The 14,032-nt window shown below is 42.7% G+C and overlaps 1 protein-coding gene across 1 annotated transcript in view; it reads left to right on the forward strand.

Annotated features, from left to right (window-relative positions):
- The window catches only part of SMYD3 (SET and MYND domain containing 3), a 681,855-nt gene that overhangs the window by 215,556 nt on the left and 452,267 nt on the right, over positions 1 to 14,032 (forward strand).

Raw genomic sequence — 14,032 nt, forward strand, 5'->3', positions numbered from 1 at the left:
CCTATGTTTTCTCAACTCCAGTCCTTCTTTGCTGTGGTGTCTTTTACAGGTAGATGCCAGTGAGATTTGTAAGAAACACTAAAGAGAATCACAGTTTTGTATCTGACATCAAAGAACTTTGCCATTTACTAATGGCATGAGTGGTCTTGGGAAAACTGCTTAGTCTTTGGGACTGTTTCTAAAAATTGTAGGTGGGAGTATTAGTCCCTGTCTTATTTGTCGCATGAGCGTGTTTTAATAAAGTAATACGTAAAATATTTATTACTCCTTTTTATTTACAGTGGAGAAGGAAGGTTAAATGCATACATAACATGTATGCATTGTATTGGGTTTGTGTATTACCTCATTTAGCCCCCACAATAACTCTGTGAAATAAATATATTATTCTCAATTTATGTAGGAAGATGTTTATAGGCAGAGAGCTTAATTGGCTTGCTCAGATCACACAACTTACTAAATATCTAGGTGGACTTGGAACCAGAGTTGTCTGTCTCTGTTTACAGTGCTTTCTCACTAATTCTTGTGCCTGCCATGGTAGCTGGCACATAGTAGGTGCTGGATATTTGTTGAATAAATGAATACTGCAGTGAATACTTCTGGGAAGTGGTAGCTTGCCCTTGATAAGGCTGACCATTTCATTTGTAGATGAGCTGGATCTAGACTAGCCAAGAAAGGAGAAATCACTAATTCTGCAGAAGGTAGGCTCTAGTTGTTTCTATATATATTTTTTTTAATTTGAGAGAGAGAGAGAGAGAGAGAGAGCAAGCAGGGGAGGGGCTGAAGGAGAGAGAATTGTAAGCAGGCTCCACACTCAGCACGGAGCCTGACATGGGGCTCAATTCCACGACCCTGGGATCATGACCTGAGCTGAAATCAAGAATTGGATGCTCAGCTGACCGAGCCACCCAGGTGCCCCTATAATTTTCTTCATAGTCACTCGTCCATCAGGCTTTCATCAGACCTTACTGAACCAATACTATGTGCCAGGGCCCTGTACACACAGAGATGACTAAGACCGTCTCTGTAGCTGACAGCCTGGTTGGCAGTTTTTGTAGTCAGGCTCTTTTGAAGGTGCATGAACGTGTTCAAGTATATATAATATTTTGTTAAGCATTTACGTCATCACCAAATAACTTTGTTATTAAGACCTAGAGACTATTCCACTCTTTGCTGCTTTATTAGTAATTAAGAGACCGCAAGAGGCATACTACTCTGAAGCTCTGAATAAATACAGTTTGACATAGACACCTTAGCATCTCAGGGGCAAACTTCAAGGCAAATTGTTATTTGTTCATTGTCCAGTTATTGAGTGCTTCTTGTGCTAGCCACTTATATTTGGTTACAATCTTCGTATAAAGATTGTTGCTGTTGGTTCATTTCCTCTAATAAGATTGTCACAGTCACATAAAGGGTACTGTACACAGGGGGCTCCTGCCCTCACAGTGTACCAGAAGGGCATCACCCCCAGGCTGTGAGTGTCTAGGATGGTGATTGGTGGGGCAGGGCCTCTTAGCCAAGTCTGTAAGTCTTTGCAGCTCGACAGGGTTGGGAGAAGGGCTGTTAAGTAGAGGAGACAGCATATGCCATCACACAGATAGAAAAGATGTTGCCTCTGAGAAACTACTGAGCGATTCAGTACGGCCAGAGCATGGCCAGAACATGGCCAGGAGGCAGGAAATTGCTTAGAAAAGAGGCGAACGATAGGCAGGAGCCAAGGAGTTGGACCTTGTCTTGAAGGAGAACCATTTGCAGGTTTTTAATTGGACAAGAGCCGTGGGATTTGGGGAGTTTGATGTGCACTTTAGAAATCTCTTTCTACAGAGGCCTGGAGGATGGTTGGAAGAAAGCAGGACTAAGGCTAAGGCTGGGAAGCTGCTGCAGCAATCGGATCGAGGAACTGTGTGGCCTGGGGCTTGCGGCTGTGGCCGTGGTGGCCGCGGTGGGCAGCCATAGGAGGAGGAAGGGGGTGAGGACGGTGGAGAGGCAGGATAGCTAGTGCTTGGAGACTGCCCATGTGGATGGCAGAAGAACGGAGGCCGAGAGGATGTCTCTAACCTGGCAGACCCAGGCAGGGGGTGGTAGCGCCCTTCAAAAAGACAGCAGGTCCAGCAAGAGTCGCTGACAGCAGGGGGAACGGAGGGGAGGGAGTGCTGGTGTGGATCCTAAGTTCTGTTCTGAACTCGTGCTTGTGGGACATCAGGTGATGCAATCAGAAGGGAGCTGGACATTTGAGACTGAGTCTCAAGAGAGATTTGGCAGGGAGGAAATTGAGACGTGAGGACTCAGAATTGCTGGCGGCTAGCTGGTACTGCAGAAGTGGGAATAATACAGGGAGAGGGTGGAAATGGAGACGGTGGGCATGTGGAGGGAACCCTGTGGAACAGGGCTGGGGAGGAAGCTGGCTGAAGAAGCAGCCAGCTAAGGCGACTGAGAGGGAGCGAAGTCGGAGGACACCGTGGAGAGAAAGATGTAGAAACCAAGGGAGAAAACCTTTCCAGAAGCAAATCAACAGTTTCCCGCTGTGGAGAGGTCAGTTATGATGAGGACTGAAGTGCTCATTGATTTCAGTAAAGAATTCTATAGTGAGCTTTACTAGGTCACCTTAGTTAGAGTGGGGAGTGCTGGGTCGTCTAAGGAAATTTGGCTGTGAGTGAGCAGAGTAGGATGGCAGTTAGAAAGGGGAATGGAAGTTGATGGTTGACTGGTTGTTGTAATGTGTTAGAAGCTTGGGAGCCAGTAATGCAAATTTAAAGACAAGTTGGGGTCCGGGTTGTTAGTGATGAAGTAAGATGTCCGAGAAGGTGAGAGCAGAGGACTGTAACCCTGAGTCCCCCGATGGCCCGTTGAGCCTGTTGTGGGTTGTCCCATGGGGCCAACCGCAGAAGCTCGTGCAGTGGTCTCACCAGTCGGAGGGCCTGGAATGCACACGTGCCTGTGACGATGTGTGTGTAACACTACTCTGAGGTCACAGTCCCCTAGTTTTTTCACTCACCTTCTGATAATGCCTTAAAAGAAATCACAATTTAATAAAAAGCAGACTGACCATTACATTAAAGCATAGCCTTCTAAAAGCTCCACGTGCCCTCAGGTGTTTACGTAGGTACACGTAGACAAGGTAGAAGAAGGGAACCATTTGTTGTACAGACTGCACAACGCACACCACTCAGAAGTGGCCTGCCGATGCCAGGTCCTCGTGAGAAGACTGTCCACCAGATTGTAGACCCATTAATTTTCTGTAGGGGGTGATATGCTTCATGGTCCCCTCTTGATGGGGACCTGCAAACTGTCCTCATAATTCCCAGCATGCATAGAATGACGTCACGTATGATCTAGTTTGTCCTCAGTGCTCCCGCGGTACAGATGCGGTAAAAAGGACAGGCGTTGACCCCCAGGTGTGGCAGCTTCTGATGCTTGCTCTTTGTGGTCCTCCTTGGTTTTTTCTACAGGTTTTCTCAATTTGTGCTTCCGTTTTCAGTCATAACTCTTACTGTCAGCTAAAATTGTTTTCTTGAAGCTAGTTAGCTATTGACTTTTTTCCTTATGTTTTTTTAAAATAGGCATTTCCCTCCACCATTTGCTCAGCAACTTATGTTGCTTTCTGTTGCAAAGACTTTAATCTTTTTTATTTAACGTTTATTTCTGAGAGACAGAGACAGCATGAGCAGGCGAGGGGCAGAGAAAGAGGGAGACAGAATCTGAGGCAGGCTCCAGGCTCTGAGCTGTCAGCATAGAGCTCGACACGAGGATCGAACTCACAAACCGCGAGATCATGACCTGAGTTGAAGCCGGATGCTTAACTGACTGAGCCACCCAGGCGCCCGTGTTGCAAAGACTTTTATTTCAGCATGGCCTTTTTCCCCCTGAAAGCTCTTAAGTCGTAGGTTGATGGTACCTGCTGACAGTACTTTGAGGAAACCTTGTACTGTGTCAGGCCCTTCATTATGTCACCTGGTTTATTGCAGTGTAGACCTACAAAAATTATATTGTGCTGTGCTGGAGTGACTTAGTATGTTGGAGTGGATTTTTATGAGCAATATATTTGCCCCATATAGTGATCATATCTCCTTTAATATGTGACACTTATAGTAAGTTTAAGATACAGCCATTCTGGATTGGTTTGGGGAGGTAACAGTGACTCCTTTACCCACCGACCTGTGTGAAAATCACATTTATTTTTTTCCCAAGACCAATATTTTCTTCTTTCTATTGTAATTAGTTTTCTCATTCTGCAAGTTAACTATGATAATAAATACTGAATACTTGGCATGTTTTCTCAAGTATGAAAATAAAAGCTTATACTTAATGTGTAAATTACAGCTGAACATAGGTCCAGACATATGGTTATTAGTGTTGCTTAAATCACTGGGACTTTTTGTCAGCGTTGTTACAGATGTTCTCAAAGGGCCTTCAAATTGCTTTCCTTTTTGTCCTCTGTAAATAAAATTAATACATTTTTAAATGCATGAGTTTCAAATTTATGTGCCCCTGTACTTGGAGATCCACATATAAACAGCAGTGACCAGTTCTGAGGAGTCCAGATGCCCTGGGCTTGCTTACATGCCTCCTGGTCTCTAAACATTTGCTTTCGTGTTTCTGGCTAAAAGCCAGCAGCAAATTATACTTTCTGTGCAACTGTTAGCACACTCTCTCCCTTCTCAGAGCATGATCTGCAAAATGTACTCATAAGACATCAAATTTGAATTGCAAATTTGTGTGTGAATATTATTTTACAAGTAGTCAGGAAAGAAACCAAAGGGGAACATTTCCCTAATTTGTTAGCAAGCTGTACACATGATTTGTAACTGATGCTCATCTTGACCATATAGTCATCAGCATTCTGCAGGGTATGGAGATGCCAGTATTCTCGAATCTTTCTTTTCTTTTTATTGAAGTCATTTTATTAACCTATGTGTTTTCTGTTTTTCTTAAATTAAAATCTCATTAAAAAAACTTTTTTTTAATGTTTTTATTTATTTTTGAGACAGAGAGAGACAGAGCATGAGCAGGGGAGGGGGAGAGAGAGAGGGAGACACAGAATCTGAAGCAGGCTCCAGGCTCTAAGCTGTCAGCGCAGAGCCCAACGCGGGGCTTGAACTCACGAACCACAAGATCATGACCTGAGCTGAAGTCGGACGCTCAACCGACTGAGCCACCCAGGTGCCCCAAATTAAAATCTCATTTAATTGTACCATCACAAGATAGCAAATGGTCTTTATTTTACAGTGTCTAAAATTGCCTGTTTTAAAAGAAGTACATAACCTCAGATTCGTTTATTAATTATTACTTTGAACTGCTTTGTAGTAGACAGGTGATAGAGTGGGTGAGATGAAGGAGATTATGATGACTGTGTATAATTATGTGTATTTGCTTCAGAATAAAGCTAGATTTTTCTTCTCTGTGCAAGGGGAGAGAGAGTGAGAAAAAGAAGAAATACTTTTTTCTCTTCATTTTGTGAGGTGTTTGCGCTTTTACTTTTTTTTGGCCGATCATGGTATTGTTATTGATACTAGGAAATCAGACCTCCAGATACTGAAAGAAAAGCAGTTGAATGAAAGATCACCAGGTAGTGATGGCCTTGGCAGTGTGTTGATGTGTCTGAGACTCTCACGCTCTAAATTAGAGTCAAAGTCAAGCCTTGAGGTTTCCTATAAGCCCAGTTTTAAGGTTGGACAAGTTACTGTTTTTCCAGGAGCACTTCATTTGTAAAGAAACTTCCTGTAGAAGAATCATACCTATGGCGCTGATAACTTAAGAAATTAATCATATGTTTTCTTTCTTGATAGCTTTGGCTCCCTCCCTTGACTACTTTCCTCTCTGCTCACATGCTAATATAGTTAAGTTTGCTGCATTGCTTTTTCTCCCATAATCCGGATCAGTCACCGAATTTTGAATATCATCATCCAGACATGCCTTAAGCTGTGGAGGACCACACTCGGTCACTGAGGAGATGGCTTCTTTCAGAGCCTTGTACTTAGCCTTGCTGAGTTAGGGTTGTTTTCTCCACACAGGAGAGAAATCACACACATTGTGATAAATAAACAAGTGACTCTCACCATCTGCACCAATCATTTGGGAATTATTTTGAGCAGAGTGGCTCCCCGTATTCGTAATATTGGCAAATGTGTGTGACTACTGATCTGGGTTGCCCTCAGTTACTGCTGTGGACCCCTGTTGGTGAATTCAGGGCTACTGCCAGGGCTTGGGTAAAATCTCCTTTTGCCGTCAGCAGCTATGAATAATAACATGTTGACTGAGCATGTACTATGTACTGTGCACTGTGCTAAGTACTTTACTTGAATTATCTTGTAAAATATCCACTTGCGATCATTGTCAGTGGGTGACAGATTTATATGCACTATTAAGTCTGCAAAGAAAATATACTATTAAAATATAATTTTCCGAATGTTAGAACTTGGCTTTCATAGAAATACAGACTGTAATGTGTCCGTGATTTATTAACTTATTAACAAGGAAACTGGTAAGGATTAATGATGGCTCCAAGAGTGTTTCGGCATTAAAAAACAATGTTGGAGTAAGACCACTAGGTTGGAGAGGCAAAGCTGGCAATGTTCTGCAGGCAGTAAATCCACAACTTTTAGGGTTATCCTTTCTGTGGGCCAGGAACCTACAAGTTAACCTGTGGTTCTACATGTCTCACTCTAATGGGATAATAAATAACACAGTCAAACCAGGGACATTGCTCTAGAGAATTAAACCTTGGGCAAGCCTGTTAAATGGTACCTCATATGACATTGCAAGGGCATGTGGGTTTTTCCATGTTTTGAATAGTTTTCATAACAATGGCCTGTTTAAAAATTTTTTTTAATTGAAATATCGTTGACACAAGGTGTTAGATCGGTTTCAGGTATATACAACATAGGGATTCAACAACCCTGTATTATGCTGTTCTCACCACGAGTGCAGCTACGGTGTCACCACACAATGCTGTTATGATACCATCGATTGTATTCCCTGTGCTGTGCCTTCTGTCCTCATGACTTGTTCTTCCCATAACTGGAAGCCTGCTTCACCCACTCCCCTTCACCCACTCTGCCCATCCCCCCAACCCTCTCCCCTCTGGAGACCATCAGTTTGTTCTTTGATTTAAAAAAAAAATTTTTAACGTTTATTTATTTTTGAGAGACAGAGACAGAGCGTGAGCAGGGGAAGGGCAGAGAGAGAGGGAGACACAGAATCGGAAGCAGGCTCCAGGCTCCAAGCTTTCGGCACAGAGCCCGATGCAGGGCTCAGACTCACAGACGGTGAGATCATGACCTGAGCTGAAGTCGGATACTTAACCAACTGAGCCACCCAGGCGCCCCCATCAGTTTGTTCTTTGTAACAGTGACTTCTTCATATTCTATAACTGAGTTACTTTTCCTCCTAAGCCTCCACCTCGGTCGGGACTGGGGGTGGGTTAAGGGAAAGAATGTGCAGCACTGGGACAGACTTGCCAACTGATGGTGCCTCTCTTCCTTCTGGTTTCAACTGTTTCTCTTGTGTAGCTCAGCTTCTTTTAGGTAAATGCTCAACCCTTTGCATTTTCTCTGGGAACAAATCTGTCCTCTGGTCCTTTCTTACTTCCGTGCCAGGTGGTTTATCTAGTCTGGTCCCTGAACTGGCCTAAGCCTCTGCTCTTGTGATCACTCCACCCTGGCCTTGGTCTTCTGCTTCCATCCATCCTGTCCCTGTGTCCACATGACCCACTGGGTTGCAGAGAAGTTCAGGGTCCCGGGCACGTTACACTGTACGTGCATGGCTGTAGGGGGCTAGAGGAGGCCTTCGTTGAGTTTTGCTTCCTGTTCTGTGTTGGTCAAGGTTTTGAACCAAATGGGAGGCTTCTCTTAGAGCTTATTCTAAATCCAGGCTATACATTATAATCACCTAATGGTGCTTTTAAAAAGTTACCTCATCCCAGACCAATCAAAATGTCTGGGGGTGGGGTCAGGCAGTAGAAGGCTCCAGAGGCTTCCCAGGTGATCCTGGTATTCCTGGTGTTCAGGTAGGCTCAGAGAGGCAGGTCACTGCCAGTGCTGAGGTTTTTATAAGTACCTCATCCTTAATTGTTAAAACAAATGCTTAAGGGATTTAGAAAACACATTTTCTCTTATAAGACTTGGCTTTTAAGAATGTTGTCTTGCTGTTGCTTTAAAACAATGATTTCCGAGTGTCAAAACTTAGTATCAATCCTTTCCCTTTGTAGTTGTCTTTCAACAAACTTAAAAATCCCTTGGGCAAATGGATGCCTTTGACAACAGAGGCAGAGTCAAGTATAAGGAAACACACAAAAGCAAATCTAATTATATTTCAAGAATGATAGTCCCACAACTTCCTGTTGTCCCCATCTTAGAGGGGTGATAACTGAGGCAGAAAGGTTTAGTACAACTTGCCCAAGGTCGCTTAGCAAATGATGGGACTGGAATTTGAACCAGTCTATTTCACTTAGCCCTGTTTGCATATGAAGCTAAGTTCTTCTGGCATCTTGACTTAAGAGATAAAATGGCAAATGTATTTTTAGAAAATACAAACTATTAAATAGTGATGAGAGTCATGAGCTTCTACTAGAAAAGCTTTTAAACTTGTAATGAAACTGTAAAATGAAATCTTTAGCTCATCTGACCTAATCATTATTCAAAACACCATTTATATGAGAAAATATATCTTAAGTTCAGAACAGCTTTGGACTTTAAATATCAGACTTTTGGAAATTGCCTTTATTAATATTTTCTAACCAGTTAATATTCATGAAGTTCTAAAATGATTGTTACCATAGATTTTATTGTCTATGTCTTAGGGTCAAATATTTTGTAAAGATATACAACTCCAATTTTATAAAGAAAGTCAATGGGAGAAAATGTTTCCATTTGGATTTGGAATTCAAAAAGTCTGATTATCAAACATTTAAGAGGCAAAAGATGAACAAAAGTGGGGTCTTGTATTCCCAGTTGTATTGGTAAACTATTAAGTACTACATACGAATTTCTGAAATAAAGATTTTGTTTCAGACGTTCAAGGAGTTGATAGAAAATGGGCACTAATTCTCTCAGAACGTGAGCCCCGAACGTTTGTCAGCCCGGTGCCGTCCTCAGAAGTCACCCTGAGTGGCAACTTGGGAGATTAGTTTAATTTGTAAGGCAACTTTTATATACACTTGGACTTCCCAAACCTGTGGAACATATTTGCTTGCAGGAGGCATTGATGGGAGCAGGGTTTGTGATTGTCACATTAAAGACAAGTGCTGGCAAGTGCCAGAAGGCAAGGTTTTATTATCTGTCGTCCTTCATGAAGCTTCTCGTGGGGTGGAGGCTCAGCTTTAGATGCCGAGACCTCAGAGGACGGAAATTTCTCCTGATATGGGGAGAATTCACCTTGTAGACCAGGTGGCCCCAGGAAGGTAAGTGTCTAAGTGTCGCAGGTGGTCACGGGAAAGCTCAAAGACCCCGCCCCGAACCTGCCGCTTCCTTTGTTCTGCTCTGCCACAGGGAGCCAGATGCCAGATGCGGAAGTGCTGCAGTGCTGGCCTGCTGGGAAATCCGAGTGTAACAGCCCGCGGAGCCCTGTGCAGCGCTCACCGCCATTGCACACTGGCTGCCAGGATGTGCGTGGGGCTGGGGGGGGGGGACGTGGGACACATCTCGTAGCAAAATTTCATTTCTAAGAAATATTCGTAGTCTTTTTTTTTTTCCCAGAGCAATTTATAATGTTTAATTTTTACATCAGTTGGTTTGCTGTTTTACTCAAATATTGATGTGTGAAATGTAAACTTAATTGGATGCAAACACCTCCTTTTGTTATTTATTTAATCAGTTGTTGGAAGCTGGACTGTTCCAGACGGCATGTCTGCAGGTTGTGTGTGGGTCACAACTGGTATGGGGTCTGAAATCTGCAATGGGCTGTGGTCTTTGTTTATGACGGGGTGATGTGAAGAGTGGGAGGTATAAATTCTAAAGATGCAGCAAGCAGGGATCCTGGAAGATTTCCGTGAGGGCTGTAACTTCTGTGCACAGTCTTGTGCTTTTGACGTTATAGGTATGGCACTTAGATTTTTTCTGGTCCATAGAAGCAGGTGTCATTAAGGGACCAGTGGACGAGAGTATTTGAGATTTGACCCGTATTGGCCAGTTACCAAAATAAGACATATCCAAGTACACAAGCATATATGAACAGGAGCTTCCTTTATACATGAGCAAGGGAACTTTCCTGTCGTGTTCATTATTGGCAGGAAGGGGAAGGAAGGAGAGAAGGCAGGATGGACTCATTTAACATATGGAAAGTTCAAGTCCTGCTAGAGTAAGTGTTCTGAGCGCCTATCTGTTGAGACTGAGGGTTGAGGACAAGACTTTAGGAGGGAGGTCATATGGGGTTGTGTTTATTCAACACTGATGTTCCAGGCAGCATGCTAAGCCCTTTGCATGGGAGAGCTTGGTTTTACAATCCAGTCAATCTTACTCTATTTGATTTAGAAAAGTAGGCGGCTTGGCTAAGATTACTATTGCAGTCTGAACCCAGAGCCCAGAAACGACCATTGCTTTATTTTCTATATGTTTCCTCGGTAAACTTTAGGTTTTTCAGGTGACCATTGTTGAACAGGGGAACCCGATTTCGCCTGATTCCTGCTCTCCTGTGCTGGGGATGATGCCAAAAGAGGAGGTTCACTCCAGTCTCTTTTAAGGAATGATTTGGAGCAGTGGTGTGTAGGGTAGGAAGCCATGGAAAGTATTGATAGTCCTGAGACTCAGGGGTTATTCGTTCTGGTTTGGGGAGAGGGGTTGGATCTTCGGTTTTACCTTATTTAACAACCACAGTGAATCAGATTTATTTACAATATTTTCTAGGCATTTTTTTTGTGTGGACTGTTTAGTTATTTCAGTCATGTATACATTTTTACCATTTCCCCATAACATATGTTGAAGCAGAAGTCTCATCTGCTAGAAGCAATATTAAAAGTGCTTACACAACAATAATGTTGATACAAAAGATCATTTGTAACCAAACAAAGAAGTTTAACTACTGTACATCATTTATCTTCATCTGTCTGGAGTGGCAAGGAAGGAAAGAGATGCTGAGAAATGAGGAGAAGGAAGGAAGAGAAAAAATGCATTAGCTTTTTTGGGAACATAAAAAATTTTTTGGATTTCTACCCTGTGTTTGTTTTCATGATTTTCTTTGCTTTTCTTCTTTTTCTCTTAATTGGTTTCAGGTTCTAGTAAAGTCCAGGACCTGTGTGTGTCATCATCCTCTGATGTAGAAGTCCTCTTCCTATTTGCTTTTTAACTGACTAATGTTAAGTCATATTTCCATAGCATTCTGTTTACTCATATCTGGAGGCTTCTTTTCTTGACATAGTTAAATATGAATGTCTGTGTTCGGGAATCAAACCTCTGTCTTTTTTTCCCTCCACTCCTTTCTCAGTGCTTGAGCACAGATCGTGCACATCGTATGCAGTTAGAAGGCATGTTCACTCAATAATATATCCATTCATGTATTCTGCTGGCAGGTTTTGAGTGCCTGATATGGGCCAGTTCCTGGGGATGTGCTGGGTTTTAGGGATATAAAGATGGCAATGGTGTAATCCCCTATTCCTAAGACACTCACTCTCTTATAGAGGAGAAACGTCTGTTTAGAAGAAAAACATTGGAGTGTGCTATGATCAGTGTTAGAATAGAGCTTTCCTGATCCATGAACTAAGAAAAAAAAATACCTATCTCCTAGAATTATCAAGTGGGGTAAATATGATAGTGTCTGGAAAGCACCAAGCCATAGTGCCAGATACATAATAGGTCATCAATAAATGGCAGCTGTTATTATTCATGAAGTACAGTGGGTTCATAAAAATGGAAGAGATACAGGGCACTGGGGTGGCTCAGTTGGTTAAGTGTCTGACTTCGGCTCAGGTCATGATCTCATGGTCGATGAGTTCAAGCCCCGTGTTGGGCCCTGTGCTGACAGCTCGGAGCCTGCTTAAGATTCTCTCTCTCCCTCTCTCTCTGCCCCTCCCCTGCTTATACTTTCTCTCTGAAAAATAAACTTTAAAAAATATATTAAAAAAAAATAGATCAAATTTCCGTGCTGGTTTATTAAAGAATCTCAAATGAATTGAGGCCCAGGAGGCAGGATATGCCAGCACCTTTTATGGTAGCCCTGTTTCCTTCTGACCTTTCCAGTCCCCAGTCGTGAGCCAGAGTTGAATTCTGAAATGTATCTTTTTCAAGGACTTGTGAGTGCCTGGGAATTCTTGGAGGGCAGGTGATGTAATTCTAAGTATCTTTGCTTCTCTGTGGTCTTTCAGAAATCTTTGTTGATGGAATTCATTTGTAGAATATATAGGTAGCCTCTAGGAAACACTTCTGTGGAATATTAGTGTGATTTTACTTGCTAGGTTTTGCAAATGTAATAGCCAAAGCTCTGAGGGAGGGAGGCATCCTTCCATTTCCAATGGTAGGACAAACTGTCTCTTTCCTATGTCATGTTTTTGCTATGACAGACTGATCAAGTACAGGTTCAACTATAGGATGCGATTAGGTGTTGTGCTCTGTGATAAATGCAGAAACAGAAGAGAGGAGGCCAGCAGGGGTCAGTTCAAGACCAGCTTAAATTGCAAGCATGCTAGATTTTGCTTCTCTGTAAAGTACAATGAGAAGAGAAACTGAAATGTGTAGTCCGAATGTGATCATTTTTATTTCAAGCTATAGAAAAGAATTGCCAAAAGTTTGGGTAACAATCTGTAACCATTGTTACTGGATGATAAAGACTGTCAGTGACAGAAGGTAAACGAAGAAAAGGAGGCGGTTTAGCTGCCTGTTCTCTGACATGGCAGCGTAGGACTTTCAGCCAAACTTCTTTTCCTTACCGATGATTTTGTGTTGGCAGAGGCTAGAAGCAGCCTGGAAATATGGTGTGCCTTTCTTTGATCTTACTTACTTGGTAAGCTTTTTATAACAGAGTATTTTAATTTATCTCCCCCCCCCCTTTTTTTTTTTTTTGCTGGCTAGCCATAAAGATAAACTACTGCTAGTCATAGCTTGCATCTAAAATGTCCATATTTCACAGAGTTGTATTTATAATAAGAAACTGGGCATGGAATGCTTACTTCTGGCACTATGAGTAGAATAACAAAGGAATATATATAGAATAGCTGCAGGTTATCTTAGAGAATTGGAATGGACTTTTCTTTGCAACCTAGATGTATGCGGTTGACACTTATAAAACTAGGCTCCCAAATGCTAAAAACACAGTGTGTGTTAAAACTCGGAGTCCTGCAGGCTAATCTTGGTTACTGAGAATAAGTATTCTTAGCAGATAGAATAAGTTGTTTCCTTGATGCCTTAGTTTATCTCCCCCCTTCCCCCACCACCTCCCAAGATAGCGGCTCCTTGTTACTTGTTGTAACTATTGAATTAAAGATTGTTATGCTGAGACTGGAGAATAATGGACTGTTACACCTGGAAGATGTCTGAAGGGTCATAAGCCCCTCGTTTGATGGGAGGCTGTGTGATGTGTTGTGGCCAGGGCTGTTGCCAACAAAACGCTTCCTACTTCCTGCATTGTTCTTTTTCCATGATACCACCCTTTTTTCTCTCCATAGTGCATGTTTGCTCACTCTTCTGCATATTTGAGTTTAATGCTGAATGTAATGCAGAAGTTGAGAACCTGCCTCTGTTTTGCAGCACACTTCTTTAGGTGTAGACTAGAGCTCCATGCACGTAAGGACTGGTTACTACGGTCTCCCATCTGGGTTTTAACCTCTTTTTGGGATTGTTGTGAACTGGGTCTGCTGGAGCCTCTAGAGCCGAGAAGAGTGTGTGTCTCCTGAGGAGGGAATAGGGCTCTGGCTTGAAAGTACAGTAACTTACTCCCTGGAGTGCTCTTAGGGGGACGTTCGTGAAGCCTGTGATCCACATGCAGCAACACTTCAGGGCCTGGAGATGCTGGGCTAACACGGCGTTAGGAAGGGTTCAACAAAGAGGTGGTTATATGGCCTGGACCACAGACAGGCAGTGTGCCTAGCACTTGTGTTCTGAAAAAGCCAGCT

Source organism: Panthera tigris, chromosome F3, assembly GCF_018350195.1.
Source record: "Panthera tigris isolate Pti1 chromosome F3, P.tigris_Pti1_mat1.1, whole genome shotgun sequence".
Taxonomy (NCBI): Eukaryota; Metazoa; Chordata; class Mammalia; order Carnivora; family Felidae; genus Panthera; species Panthera tigris.